This window comes from Ovis aries, chromosome 26 (assembly GCF_016772045.2).
Source record: "Ovis aries strain OAR_USU_Benz2616 breed Rambouillet chromosome 26, ARS-UI_Ramb_v3.0, whole genome shotgun sequence".
Classification (NCBI taxonomy): domain Eukaryota; kingdom Metazoa; phylum Chordata; class Mammalia; order Artiodactyla; family Bovidae; genus Ovis; species Ovis aries.
This window is the reverse complement of record NC_056079.1, coordinates 25127455-25141336: the sequence shown is the minus strand read 5'-3', so window position 1 is coordinate 25141336 and position 13882 is coordinate 25127455. Positions and strand designations below refer to the sequence as shown.

General features: G+C 39.3%; 1 long non-coding RNA gene across 4 annotated transcripts in view; it reads left to right on the top strand.

Moving 5' to 3' along the window:
- Positions 1-10807, top strand: part of LOC105605199 (uncharacterized) — a 208338-nt gene extending 197531 nt beyond the window's left edge. For all 4 annotated transcript variants that reach the window (XR_009598618.1, XR_009598615.1, XR_009598616.1 and 1 more), the window contains one exon: positions 10622-10807. This is a non-coding gene — a long non-coding RNA (uncharacterized LOC105605199). The remainder of the gene's footprint in view (positions 1-10621) is intronic.
- The last annotated feature ends 3075 nt before the right edge of the window (positions 10808-13882 follow it).

Below are 13882 nucleotides of genomic sequence, written 5' to 3'. Positions count from 1 at the left end.
AAGTAGGTCAGAAAGAGAAAAACAAATATCATGTATTAATGCACATATATGGAATCTAGAAAAAATGGTACAGATGAACCTGTTTCTAGGGCAGCGATAGAGATGCGGCTGTAGAAAACAGACTTCCGGACTCGGCGGAGGAAGGAGAGGGTGGAATGAATTGAGAGAGTAGCATTGAAATACGTATATTCTCTTTATTTTTTAAGTTACTCTTTGGTTAAAAAAAAAGAAAAGAAAAACCTGCATTCAGATTTTTTTAATTCCACAGTTCTCCAATGGTACTGTGTTTCTTTGCCCCAAATTTTATCTTCACGAATACATTTGCAGACACATAATGACTGTCCTTAAAAGCATTCAATCCTGGTGGTAACTTTTACAGTAGAAGAGAGTGAGGCTTATATATCCTGAAGGTTATTGTAACCTTCAGGTGGTCAAAGTATTGGGGCTTCAGCTTCATCATCAGTCCTTCCAACGAATATTCAGAGTTAATTTTCTTTAGGATTGACTGGTTTGATCTCCTTGCAGTCCAAAGGACTCTCAAGAGCCTTCCCCAGCACCACAGTTGAAAGGCATCAGTTCTTCGGCATCAGTCTTTTTTATTGTCCAGCTCTCACATCCGTACATGACTACTGGAAAAACCATAGCTTTGACTATACAGAACTTTGTCCGTATAGTCAAAGCAGAGCTCACAGTAAAGGCAGGGATCACAAAAGAAAAAGTGTGGACTTTACAGTCCAAGTTTATAATCTCTTCTGGATAAGGATAAACCCAGGGAGCTTTCCCATTATCTCGGGGTGTCCCAACACCTTCTCTTACGTGTGCAGAGTAAGTACGTCATGTGTCTGGCCCTTAGTACCCCAGACCAGCTGAGGAGGTACCACTGTTTCCACTTCAGTACCTCTTCATGGTGATGAGGGGTGAAGCTGGCAGAGATGATCTTCACCCTTCTCCTTAGTGATGGTGCATACTCAGAAAACGCTGGGAGCCAAGTGAAAGTCCAACTGTCAGCATTATTAATGGGCAAGCTAACTAACCTCCAAAGTATAGGGCTCCCTGGGGAACCTGGAATGGAGAAAGTGGCTTGGGCTTGAGGACAAAGCTGCTGCTTCTCTGATTGCACGTCCTGAACCTGCCTGTCCACCTTGACTGTAGCCTGCCTGAGGACAGGGGCAGTGTATCGGGCATGCACAGTACCCAACACTCTGCTGTGAACAGTTTACAGACCCACTAGATGCTGACTGAATAGCAGCTCGTTTCGGTTTAGCAGCCTTAACATCTGCTCTGCTCTAGAATTTGATGGAAGCGATGAATTGAATTTAGAGCTGATTTCCTTTAAAAATATTTATAGGAACTCTGAAATTTCTTAATTATCGGAAAATGTTATTTTTACTGAGTTTTGCATTTTTGTTATTAAATATTTTATTTTGAGATAATTGTAGATTCACATCCGAGGGTAAGAAATAGTACAGACAGCTCTTGTAGCTTTCCCCAGTCCCCACAGCAGTAGGACATTGACATTGATACCATCTGGATACAGGACATTTCCATCACTGTAAAGATCCCTCATGTTGCCCTTTATTGCCATATTCACTTCCTTCCTGCCCCCACCTTTTGCTTAATCCCTGGCAACGACTCTTCTCCATCTCTGTAATTTTGTCAATTCAAGATTATTAAATAATTTGCAGTTCAGTTCAGTTCAGTCTCTCAGTTGTGTCCGACTCTTTGCGACCCCATGAATTGCAGCACACCTGGCCTCTCTGTCCATCACCAACTCCCGGAGTTCACTCAAACTCATGTCCGTCAAGTCGGCGATGCCATCCAGCCATCTCATCCTCTGTCATCTCCTTCTCCTCCTGCCCCCAGTCCCTCCCAGCATCGGAGTCTTTTCCAGTGAGTCAACTCTTTGCATGAGGTGGCCAAAGTACTGGAGTTTCAGCTTCAGCATCAGTCCTTCCAGTCAACGCCCGGGACTGATCTCCTTTAGAATGGACTAGTTGGATCTCCTTGTAGTCCAAGGGACTCTCAAGAGTCTTCTCCAACACCACAGTTCAAAAGCATCAATTCTTCGGCACTCAGCTTTCTTCACAGTCCAACTCTCACATCCGTACATGACCACTGGAAAAACTAGAGCCTTGACTGGACAGACCTTTGTTGGCAAAGTAATGGCTCTGCTTTTGAATATGCTATCTAGGTTGGTCATAACTTTCCTTCCAAGGAGTAAGCGTCTTTCAATTTCATGGCTCAGTCACCATCTGTAGTGATTTTGGAGCCCCCCAAAATAAAGTCTGACACTGTTTCCACTGTTTCCCCATCTATTTCCCATGAAGTGATGGGACCAGATGCCTCGATCTTTGTTTTCTGAATGTTGAGCTTTAAGCCAACTTTTTCACTCTCCTCTTTCACTTCCATCAAGAGGCTTTTAGTTCTTCTTCACTTTCTGCCATAAGGGTGGTGTCATCTGCATATCTAAGGTGATTGATATTTCTCCTGGCAATCTTGATTCCAGCTTTGTGCTTCTTCCAGCCCAGCGTTTCCCATGATGTACTCTGCATATAAGTTAAATAAGCAGGGTAACAATATACAGCCTTGACGTACTCCTTTTCCTATTTGGAACCAGTCTATTGTTGCATGTCCGGTTCTAACTGTTGCTTCCTGACCTGCATATAGGTTTCTCAAGAGGCAGGTCAGGTGATCTTGTATTCCCATTTCTTTCAGAATTTTTCACAGTTTATTGTGATCCACACAGTCACAGACTTTGACATAGTCAATAAAGCAGAAATAGATGTTTTTCTGGAACTCTCTTGCTTTTTCCATGATCCAGTGGATGTTGGCAATTTGATGTCTGGTTCCTCTGCCTTTTCTAAAACCAGCTTGAACATCAGGAAGTTCACGGTTCACGTATTGCTGAAGCCTGGCTTGGAGAATTTTGAGCATTACTTTACTAGCATGTGAGATGAGTGCAATTGTGCGGTAGTTTGAGCATTCTTTGGCATTGCCTTTCTTTGGGATTGGAATGAAAACTGACCATTTCCAGTCCTGTGGCCACTGCTGAGTTTTCCAAATTTGCTGGCATATTGAGTGCAGCACTTTCACAGCATCATCTTTCAGGATTTGAAATAGCTCAACTGGAATTCCTTCCCCCCCACTAGCTTTGTTCATAGTGATGCTTTCTAAGGCCCACTTGACTTCACATTGCAGGATGTCTGGCTCTAGGTGAGTGATCACACCATCATGATTATCTGGGTCGTGAAGATCTTTTTTATACAGTTCTTCCATGTATTCTTGCCACCTCTTCTTAATATCTTCTGCTTCTGTTAGGTCCAGACCATTTCTGTCCTTTATTGAGCCCATCCTTGCATGAAATGTTCCCTTGGTATCTCTAATTTTCTTGAAGAGATCTCTAGTCTTTCCCATTCTGTTGTTTTCCTCTATTTCTTTCCATTGATTGCTGAGGGAAGGCTTTCTCATCTCTCCTTGCTATTCTTTGGAACTCTGCATTCAGATGCTTTTATCTTTCCTTTTCTCCTTTGCTTTTCGCTTCTCTTCTTTTCACAGCTATTTGTTAGGCCTCCCCAGACAGCCATTTTGGTTTTTTACATTTCTTTTCCATGGGGATGGTCTTGATCCCTGTCTCCTGTACAGTGTCATGAACTTCCGTCCATAGTTCATCAGGCACTCTGTCTATCAGATCTAGGCCCTTAAATCTATTTCTCACTTCCACTGTATATTCATAAGGGATTTGATTTAGGTCATATCTGAATGGTCTCGCAGTTTTCCCTACTTTCTTCAATTTGAGTCTGATTTTGGTAATAAGAAGTTCATGATCTGAGCCACAGTCAGCTCCTGGTCTTGTTTTTGTTGACTGTATAGAGCTTCTCCATCTTTGGCTGCAAAGAATATAATCAATCTGATTTCGGTGCTGACCATCTGGTGACGTCCATGTGTAGAGTCTTCTCTTGTGTTGTTGGAAGAGAGTATTTGCTATGACCAGTGCCTTTTCTTGGCAAAACTCTGATAGCCTTTGCCCTGCTTCATTCTGCATTCCAAGGCCAAATTTGCCTGTTACCCCAGGTGTTTCTTGACTTCCTACTTTTGCATTCCAGTACCCTATAGTGAAAAGGACATCTTTTTTGGGTGCTAGTTCTAAAAGGTCTTGTAGGTCTTCATAGAACCGTTCAACTTCAGTTTCTTCAGTGTTACTGGTTGGGGCAGACTTGGATTACTGTGATGTTGAATGGTTTGCTTTGGAAACGAACAGAGATCATTCTGTCATTTTTGAGATTGCATCCAAGTACTGCATTTCGGACTCTTTTGTTGACCATGATGGCTACTCCATTTCTTCTGAGGGATTCCTGCCCGCAGTAGTAGATATAATGGTCATCTGAGTTAAATTCACCCATTCCAGTCCATTTTAGTTCACTGATTCCTAGAATGTCAACATTCACTCTTGCCATCTCCTGTTTGACCACTTCCAATCTGTCTTGATTCATGGACCGGACATTCCAGGTTCCTATGCAATATTGCTCTTTACAGCATCGGACCTTGCTTCTATCACCAGTCACATCCACAGCTGGATATTGTTTTTGCTTTGGCTCCATCCCTTCATTCTTTCTGGAGTTATTTCTCCACTGATCTCCAGTAGCATATTGGTCTACCGACCTGGGGAGTTTCTCTTTCAGTATCCTATCATTTTGCCTTTCATACTGTTCATGGGGTTCTCAAGGCAAGAATACTGAAGTGGCTTGCCATTCCCTTCTCCAGTGGACCGCATTCTGTCAGACCTCTCCACCATGACCCGCTGTCTTGGGTGGCCCCACAGGGCATAGCTTAGTTTCATTGAGTTAGACAAGGCTGTGGTCTGTGTGATTAGATTGACTAGTTTTCTGTGATTATGGTTTCAGTGTGTCTGCCCTCTGATACCTCTCGCAACACCTACCATCTTAGTTGGGTTTCTCTTACCTGGGACATGGGGTATCTCTTCACGGCTGCTCCAGCAAAGCACAGCTGCTGCTCCTTACCTTGGACGAGTTGCCCCTCCTGACCTTGAACGTGGAGTAGCTTCTCTCGGCCCTCCTGCTCCCGCGCAGCCGCTGCTCCTTGGACGTGGCGTAAATAATTTGCAAGGAGTAGGTAAATAAATTCCAGAGATCTAATGCATGGTATATAGATTATAGACAACAATCATATTGAATTATAATCATCAAACTTCCTTAGAGACTAGATCTTAATTATTCTTGGCACAAAATAAATGATACTATGTGACATGATAGAGGTGCTAACTGTGGCGATAGTGGCAATCATTCCACAATATATAAAAGTATCAAATGAACATGTTGTACACCTTAGATTTACTCAATATTATATGTCAAATATATTTCAATTGCGAGTACAAAAAAGAATGTTATACAAAATGAAATGCTGTGTTATATAAGCTTTGGGGATTGCCCTTTTTCTGACAGCACAATTCTCTGAAGATTCATCCAGGTTGTTGTGTATATCGATAGTCAGTTCATCGTCATTGTGGAAGAGTGTTCCATGGAACAGATGAACCACAGTTTAGTCACATACTGAAGGACATTCAGGTTGCTTCCGGTTTTGGACTAATTACAGAGATGCTGTAAGCGTTAGTGTACATGTCTCTGTGTGAACATAAGCTTTTATTTCTCCAGGATAAACAGAGGGAAATTGTTGGGTTGTTTGCTAATTGCATGTTTACTTTTTAGAGAAACTGCTGCCATTTTTCAGAGAGGCTGTTCTGTTCTACATTCCCACTAGTATTGTATGAGTGATCTTTGCCGCCCATTGGTGGTGTCATTATTTTTTATTTAGCCCTTCAGATAGGTGTGTAGTGATATTTTAGTGTGTTTTTAGTTTGCATTTCCTTAATGGCGAATAATGTTGACCCTCTCCTCGTATATTTATCTGCCAACTGTACACCCCTTTCAGTGAAATGTCTCTATGTCTTTTGCCCATTTTTTAGTTGGGTTTATGCTTTTTCAAACACTGATTTTATGCGTTCTTTATATATTCTAGATGCTGATTTTTTTCAGATATATGATTTGAGAGTATTTTCTCCTTATCTATAACTTGTCTTTTCATTCTCTTCACAGGGTCTTTGACAGAGTAAAATTTTTAATTGTGATCAAATCCAGTTTGTCAGTTTCTCAGATCTAGAAAGATCTTGCTTTTGGTGTTAACTCTGTGAGGTTTTTTTTTTTTGGCCTAGCCCAAGACTGTGAAGATTTTTTTCCTATATTTTCTTTTAAAAGTTTTATAGTTTTACATTTTATGATTAACTTGTGACCCATAGTTTAGTTAATTTCTTTATAAGATAGGACACTTAGGTCAAGGCTTTTTTGAGTTTTGTTTGTTTCTTGTTTTTGTTTTTTTTTTTTTTAACTTGTGAATGTCCAATTGCTCCTGCACAAGTTGCTAAAAAGGCTATTTTTCCCCAATTGTATTGTTTTCACACGTTTGTCAAAAACTGGTTTAGCATGTTTGTGTGGGTCTATTACTGGGTTCTGTCTTCTGTTCCATTGATTTATGTGTCTGTTTTTCTGCTGACCCTAGATAGTTTTGATTACTGTAAGTATAAAATAAGTTATGAAGACAGATGGACTAATTCCTCCCCTTTATTCTTCTCTTTTAAAAGTTGTTTTAGCTATTGTAGTTCTTTTGCTTTTTCATGTAAATTTAGAATAATCCTGTTTGTGTCTGTGAAGAAAATCTTCCTGGAATTTGGATAGTAATTTCATAAACTCTATCAGTTGGGTCTTCTAGTACATGAACATGATGTGTCTTCTCCATTTATTTTATGTCTTCAGTTTCTTTCATGAGTGTTTTGTGATTTGTAACATGCAAGTTCTATACAAACAGTTTTAGATTTACACCTGTATTAGCTTGCTAATAGGGCTGTTATAACAAAGTACCAGAAACTGATGGCTTAAACAAACAAAAAACTTTTCTCACATTTCTAGGGGCTAGAAATCTGAAATCAAGATGTTAACTGGAATCTGAAAAGTAAAACAAATGAGTGACTATGACGAAAGGAAACAGATTCACAGATATGGAGAACAAACCAGTGGTTTCCAAAGGGGAGAGGGAAGAGTGGAGGGGCTAAGAGGTACAAACCCCTGTGTATAAAACAAATAAGCTGCAGGGATGTATTGTACAACACGGGGACTGTAATATAGACAATGTTTCATAATGATTATAGATGGCCTGTTCGAGTCCTGGGTCGGGAAGTTCCCCTGGAGAAGGCATAGGCTACCCATTCCACTATACTTGGGCTTCCCTGGTGGCTGAGATGGTAAAGAATCCACCTGCAGTGCAAGAGACCTGGGTTCGATCCCTGGGTTGGGAAGATCCCCTGAAGAAGGAAATGGCTACCCACGCCAGTATTCTTGCCTGGAGAATCCCCATGGACAGAGGAGCCTGGCGGGCTACAGTCCATGGGGTCGCAAAGAGTGGGACACGACTGAGTGACTAAGCGCTTAGAAGGAGTATGTGCTTTTAAAACTGTGAATCACTATGCTGCTCCCTTGTAACATATATATTATTCTACATTAACTATATCTCAATTAAAAAAAAAATAACCAAACCAAACCAAAGGTATTAATTTAGATATTAGAATTGTTTCCTTCTGAGGTCTGTGAGGGAAGGATCTGCTCCAGGCCTTTCTCCTTGGCTTGCAGACAGCTGTCTTCTCTCTGTGGCCTCTTCACATCATCTTTCCTTTCTGTGTATCTATCTCTGTGACCAAGTTTCCCCCTTTATAAAGACACGAGTCATATTGGATTAGGGCCCACTCTAATGACTCACTTTAACTCGATTACCTCTGTAAAGACCCATCTCCAAATAAGGCCTCATTCTGTGGGACTGAGGATTCAGACTCCAGCAAATCTTTTTTAAAGCGACACAGTTCAACCTGTAGCATCACCTGTCTCCTAAGTGAGATGCCAGGTTGACAGTTCTTTATCTTCATTCTTTCCTTCCGGACTCCATGGCTTCTGTTGAGAAACCCACTTTCAAAGTGTTTTCTCTAAATATAAGTTGTTTCTCTGTCACTGCTTTCAAGATATTTTGTTTTTAGTTTTCATAAATTTGACTGTGATGTGTCTTAGAATGGATTTCTTCAGGTTTATCCTGTTTGGAATTTGTTCAGCTTATTGAATCTGTAGGTTATAATTTTTTTTGCCAAATTTTGGCAGCTTTGAGGAGTTACCGTTTAAGTGCTTTTTCAGCCCTGCCCTCTTTTCTTCCAGGAATCTGATGATACAAGTGGTACATCTTCTGTTATAGTCCCACAGATTCCTGAAGCTCTGTTTATCTGTTTTTCCAGTCCATTTTCTCTCTGTTGTTCAGATTTCAGATGAGAAACATCTCTTGTTCTATCTTTAAATTCATGGACTCTTTCCTCCCTGTTCTCCATTCTGCTCTTGAACCCACTTGTAGCATTTTAAACGTATAGTTATTGCCTTTTTCAGTTCTAAAATTTCCAATTGGTTCTTTGTCATGTTTTCTGTTTCTTTGCTGAATGCTTTTTCTTCTTCATTGAAACATTCTACATTTGCATTGGTCCCAGGTGTTTTCATAATTGCTCACTGGAGGCATTTTTATGATAGCTGCTTTAAAATATTTATCCGTAAAGATTATTTATCAAATAATTCTAACGCTTTTGTCATCTTGGTATTGGCATTATTCATTGTCTTTTTTCACTCAGTTTGAAATCTTTTCTATTTCTTCTTGTGATGAATGCTTTTCTCTTGAAAGCTAGACGTTTTTGACATTTCTGCATCTTATTTAAACTCTCTGTTTTCACTGTGTCTGTGACTCTGCTCAGGAAAGAAAGCAAGGGAGGCTGCCTCATTTCTGCCAGGTTGAGGTAGAGGTCTAAGTTCCCCACTGGCTTTCCATTGACACCCATGAGGGAGGGCTCCTCGATACTGCTGGGGAGAGTTGGGAATTCTGACTTAGCCACTAAGCATCTGCCAATACCCCTGTAGCTGGTAGAAGTAGGAATGCCTTATTATCGCCTCCCATGTGACCTCTGTCGGTCCCACCAGAGGGAAACAGCTTCTTTACTCTTCGGTGAAAGTGAAAGTTCTGACCCTCCACAGGCTTCTTTTGATGTCACACCAGCAAAGAGAAGGAGGGATCTTTCATTATTGCCAGGAGAAGGTGAGAGTCCGGGCTCCCCACATAGTCTCTCTTGATACTTCTGGGGAAGGGGGACTGCTCCTGTCTGGCAGAGATGAAAGTCCCAACCTCCTCCTTGGTCTTCTCTAACTTCATCTGCTGCGGCTTCTGGATGCCTCATCACCCCCCTGCCTGGGTGGAAGTTTAGGCTCGCCCCTTGACCACTTCAGGCACAGATGGTGGTGAGGCCACCGTTCTTTCGGGGGGGTGTTGGCTGGAGTGGCTTGGTCATTGTCTAAGAGTTTTCTATCATGTAGGGCTACCCCTTCCTTGATCCTTTGGCTAGAGAAAGCGGGGGGCTTTTTAATCTACCTTTGTGGGTGATGCTGGGTGTGTTTTAGTCACTTAGTTGTGTCCAACTCTTTGTGACCCCATGGATCCCAGGTTCCTCTGTGCATGGAATTCCCCAGGCAAGAATACTGGAGTGGGCTGCCATTTCCTTTTTACTGGGGACTTTCTAATCTACCCTTGTGGGTGATTCTGAGTTGCTGGTTGTTTTAGCTCTGACTAGCTCTGACTTTGGGCTGCGAAGCAAGCAAATAAATGAAAAAACTCAGAGAACTCATCATCTTATTGTTCCTTGGGTCGCAAGGTCCCTAGTTGATCTGCCTTCTGCTCTCCAGCTTTCTGAGTCTTCTTACGTTTGTTTTATGTACACTGTCTAAGGTTGATAGTTGTTCACAGTGAGAGGAGTAGGGAAGCATACGTCTACTCCATTTCCCCAGAAACAGAAGTCCCTGGAGACATTATTTAAAGATAAACGTCTTCCAGCGAAAAAGTAAAATGAAGAGGTTGTTTGGGCTAGGGTGGAGGGCAAAGAAAAAGTGATTCCCCAAAGGGTAGAAACAACCAGCTATTTTTTGAGTCTTCGGAAAGGAATCAGGACACGCTCATGAGGATATAACCTACCTAAAAGGCACCCGTGGCCACTTTGAATCTGATAGGCACAGATCAGCTGGCTGGTATAGCTATTTACCTGGTGTGTTTCACGTATGTGAGTTATGCTCCTCTTTCACAGTTGACACCAGTCAACACTGTGCAGAGGGCGTTGGCTTTCCAAAGTATGTCTGCTCTGCTTTATTGTGTTTTCTGCACTTTCCTCTTGAGAAGCGGTCCACGAGCTTTACATGCATTTCCCTGGAGGGATAATTCTGTTTCTTGCAATTCTTGAAATCTTGGTAGTTATCGAGTAACTGCGATCTCTTGACATCTTGTGTAAAATGTTAGTTATAAGTTCAGTTGGGGGAAACTTTTCAAGATACATACATACAAAGAAAAATAGAGACCATGGGCTATGTCCACAGAATGCAGCAATTCATTTATTCATAATATAAGCAGCAGGGCAAGTCAGAGGGACTGAGGAAGCGGACCCAAGAAGTATTCTGTCCCTCACTGAAAATGTGTTATTTCTTCCTTTTCCTAGATTTTGCCTTTGGCCTGAGATTGAGTGAACTGAATGTCTGGACTCAGAAAGTTGCTTGAACAGTCTCAACCCATTAAACGTGAATTAAAAATAGACAGCTGATACTAAAAGTGGAGGTTAGTAACATAAGTGTAAAATGAATGTAGAATTTTTCTGGCTAAAATAAATTCTTAAAACAAATTGTAATTAAGTATCATAAAATTGTCTTTTTGCTGACTAGTTGATGGACATAAATGTATACACATTTATAGATATTAATGCAAATAGCCATGAAAATATACGTTCATATGTCTACAGACCCATTTATGTTAGCATAGATGCTTGCCCTTGGGGCTAACAGCCAAAAACTATTAATTCTCTCCATGGGAAAGCAATTTTAAAGCTCATTAATTATGCCTGAAATTTACATTTTTATTTTTATTCCAAGCTTTGATTGCAGTCTATTAATACATGAAAATGTGCTTGCATTTTTAAGTACTTCTGGATTTCACAAGCTTTGTTGCCAAAGAGGGCAAAACTCAGTCAACACTTTAATTTACAGTCAAGGAAAAAGGCCTTATTAAATAGAGAAATTGTCTTTGAAGAAATGGTTGGAGTTGAATAAATGTTCTTAATGCCTGCTGAGGCCTTTTTTTCTCTTTTTCTTTTTAATTTAATTTACTTTTTATCAAAGTAAAATAGAGGTTTTAAAAACCCAAAAAGCACCACAAAGCTAAAAAGCACTACATTACCCCAATGCTCTCCACTCCCACATCATTTAATGTCTTATTTTTTTTGAATTTACATCTATATTTTTCAGTCATATACTTACAGTGTCTAATTTTTTTTTAATTTTAGGAAGTATTTAATGAATTAAAATAAAGACAGATTTACTTCTTTCCTTATAGTTTTTGTACCTTTTATCTTTTATTCCTGGCTTATTTCACTGGTTAGGACTTCCTGTATGACATTTAAAGAATTTTCCCTTGTTCTTGATCTTAGGGGTAAAAGTACATTCATTTTTTTTCATTTTGAAGTATGATGTTACTTGTAGACTTTTTGTGGTAATAGATTCCCTTTGTTAAGTTGAGGAAGTTCGCCTCTATTCTCTGTTTGCTGAATTGCGTTTGTTCACTTATTTTGATCATCAATGGGTGTCGAATTTCATCAATTTTTTCCCTGCATCTCTTAAAAATATCATATGATTTCTATATTGTCTGCTGATACGGTGAATTACAATGATTAGTTTAAAATTCTTAAGTAACCATTGGGCCATGATGCATGTTTCTTTTTAAATATTTTGGATTTGAATTGTTAATATTTGGAAAGAATTTCTGTGTCTTTGTTCACACAATATCAGTTTTTAGTTTTCTTTTCATGTAATATCTTTACTGGGTTTTGGTATTAGGATTATGGTGGCCTCATAAAGTATACTGGGGAATATCCCGTCTTTTTTGTTTCTGAAAGATTTGGGGTAAGATTGTTCTTTTTAAAATGCTTGGGAGATTTCAGTTTGAGTCCAGAGCTTTTCAGGAAAGAGGTATTTTATTATAAATCAAATTTGTTTAATAGGTATAGGATTGTCTATAGTTTTTATTTCTTCTAGTGTCTCTTTTGGTAAGCTGTAGTTTTCAAGAATTTTTAATTTTTATCTAATTATTAAAATTATTGATATAAAATTATTCCACATATCTACTTATTACTCACTAAATATCTGCAGAAGCTGTAGTAATTCTTCTTTTTCATTCCTGATACTAGTTACTTTGTTTTCTTTCTCTTTTTCTTGATTAGTCTAGTTAAGGCTTATTAATTGACTATATTCTTTTAAAAAAATTACTATTTGCTGATTTTTCTCTATTGTCTATTTTCTATCTCATTGCTTTCTGCTTATTATTTCTCCTCCTTATTGGTTCTTCTTTTTCTAGTTTCTTATGGTGGGAGGTAAGAACACTGTTTACATTTTTCTAATATAAGCATCAAAAACTATACATTTTCTTTTAAGCATTGTTTTAGGTGCATCCCACCAATTCTTATTATATTGTGTTTCTATTATATTACAAAACACTTTCTAATTTTCTTTTTAATCCTGTCTTTGACCCACAGGTTATTTAGAAGTATGTTCTTTTATTTTCAAATAATCATGGATTTTTCCAGGCATTTTAAATTGCTGATTTCTAAATTAATTCCGTTGTGGTTAGAGAACATATTGAAGACTTGAATCTTTTACGTTTACTGAGATTTGCTTCATGGACCTAAATATGGCCTGTCTTGGGAGTGCTCCGCGTGTATTTGAAGATAACGTGTATTTTACTACTGGATGGAGTTTTTGTAAGTGGCAATTACCTCAAGGTGGTCATTATTGCTGTTCACGTTTTCTCCGTCCTTACTGATTTTCAGAGTAGTCGATCTTTCACTTTTTGAGAGATGAGTGTTGAAATCTCTGACTGTGATTCTGGGTTTGTCTCTTTCTTATTACAGTTGTATCAGTTTTTGCTTCAGGTGTACTAAAACTCTGTTATCAAGCACATAAACATTTAGGAATGCTATGCCTTCTTGATGAATTCATCCCTTAAATTATTATAAAATGTACATCTTTATCCCTGGGTGGTAATTCTTTCCTCTGAGCCTACTTTACGTGATATTTGTATAACCACTCCAGCTAGTTAGTTAGCATGGTATCTTTATCTTTAGCCTATGTGAGTATATTTTAAATGTGTCTTATTCCCCATCCCCAGCCTTCCGCAGCTGCTGCCTTACCTTTGGGGGAAGACTTGCATGCCTCAGAGGCAATTTCTTTCTGCACTCCTGTCTTGTCTTCAACCAGGATCTTTCAAATTCTAATCTAGTATGGCAGCCCACTCACAACTATTAATTTTCAGCAGTTAGCCGACTTTTTCCTCCTCCTGTTTCTGGTGGGTTACATCTTCTGATGCCCTTTCAGGAATGAAAACAGCCATAAATCTCTTCACTCCTGCAAACAGCTTTTTATTTTCTTCTGGGTTTTTGTTCATTCAGGTTTCCTTGTGTTTTTAGCTCCATGTGTTTAAAGAAACTATGATTCTGTAGCTTATCCAACTTGTTTCATTGTCAGATTGATACACTGGTGTCTTTCAGCCGTCTACATCCAAACCAAAAGTCAAAACTTGAATTTTTATTATATGAGGAGGAAACAAAGTACTCTCATTTCCCACTGCCCTTGGAATCGTCACTGCTCTTGACATATATCTGTCTTTCCTACATAGGCCGATCAAAATTTTTTGTTGAATCAATATTTTTTTCTCA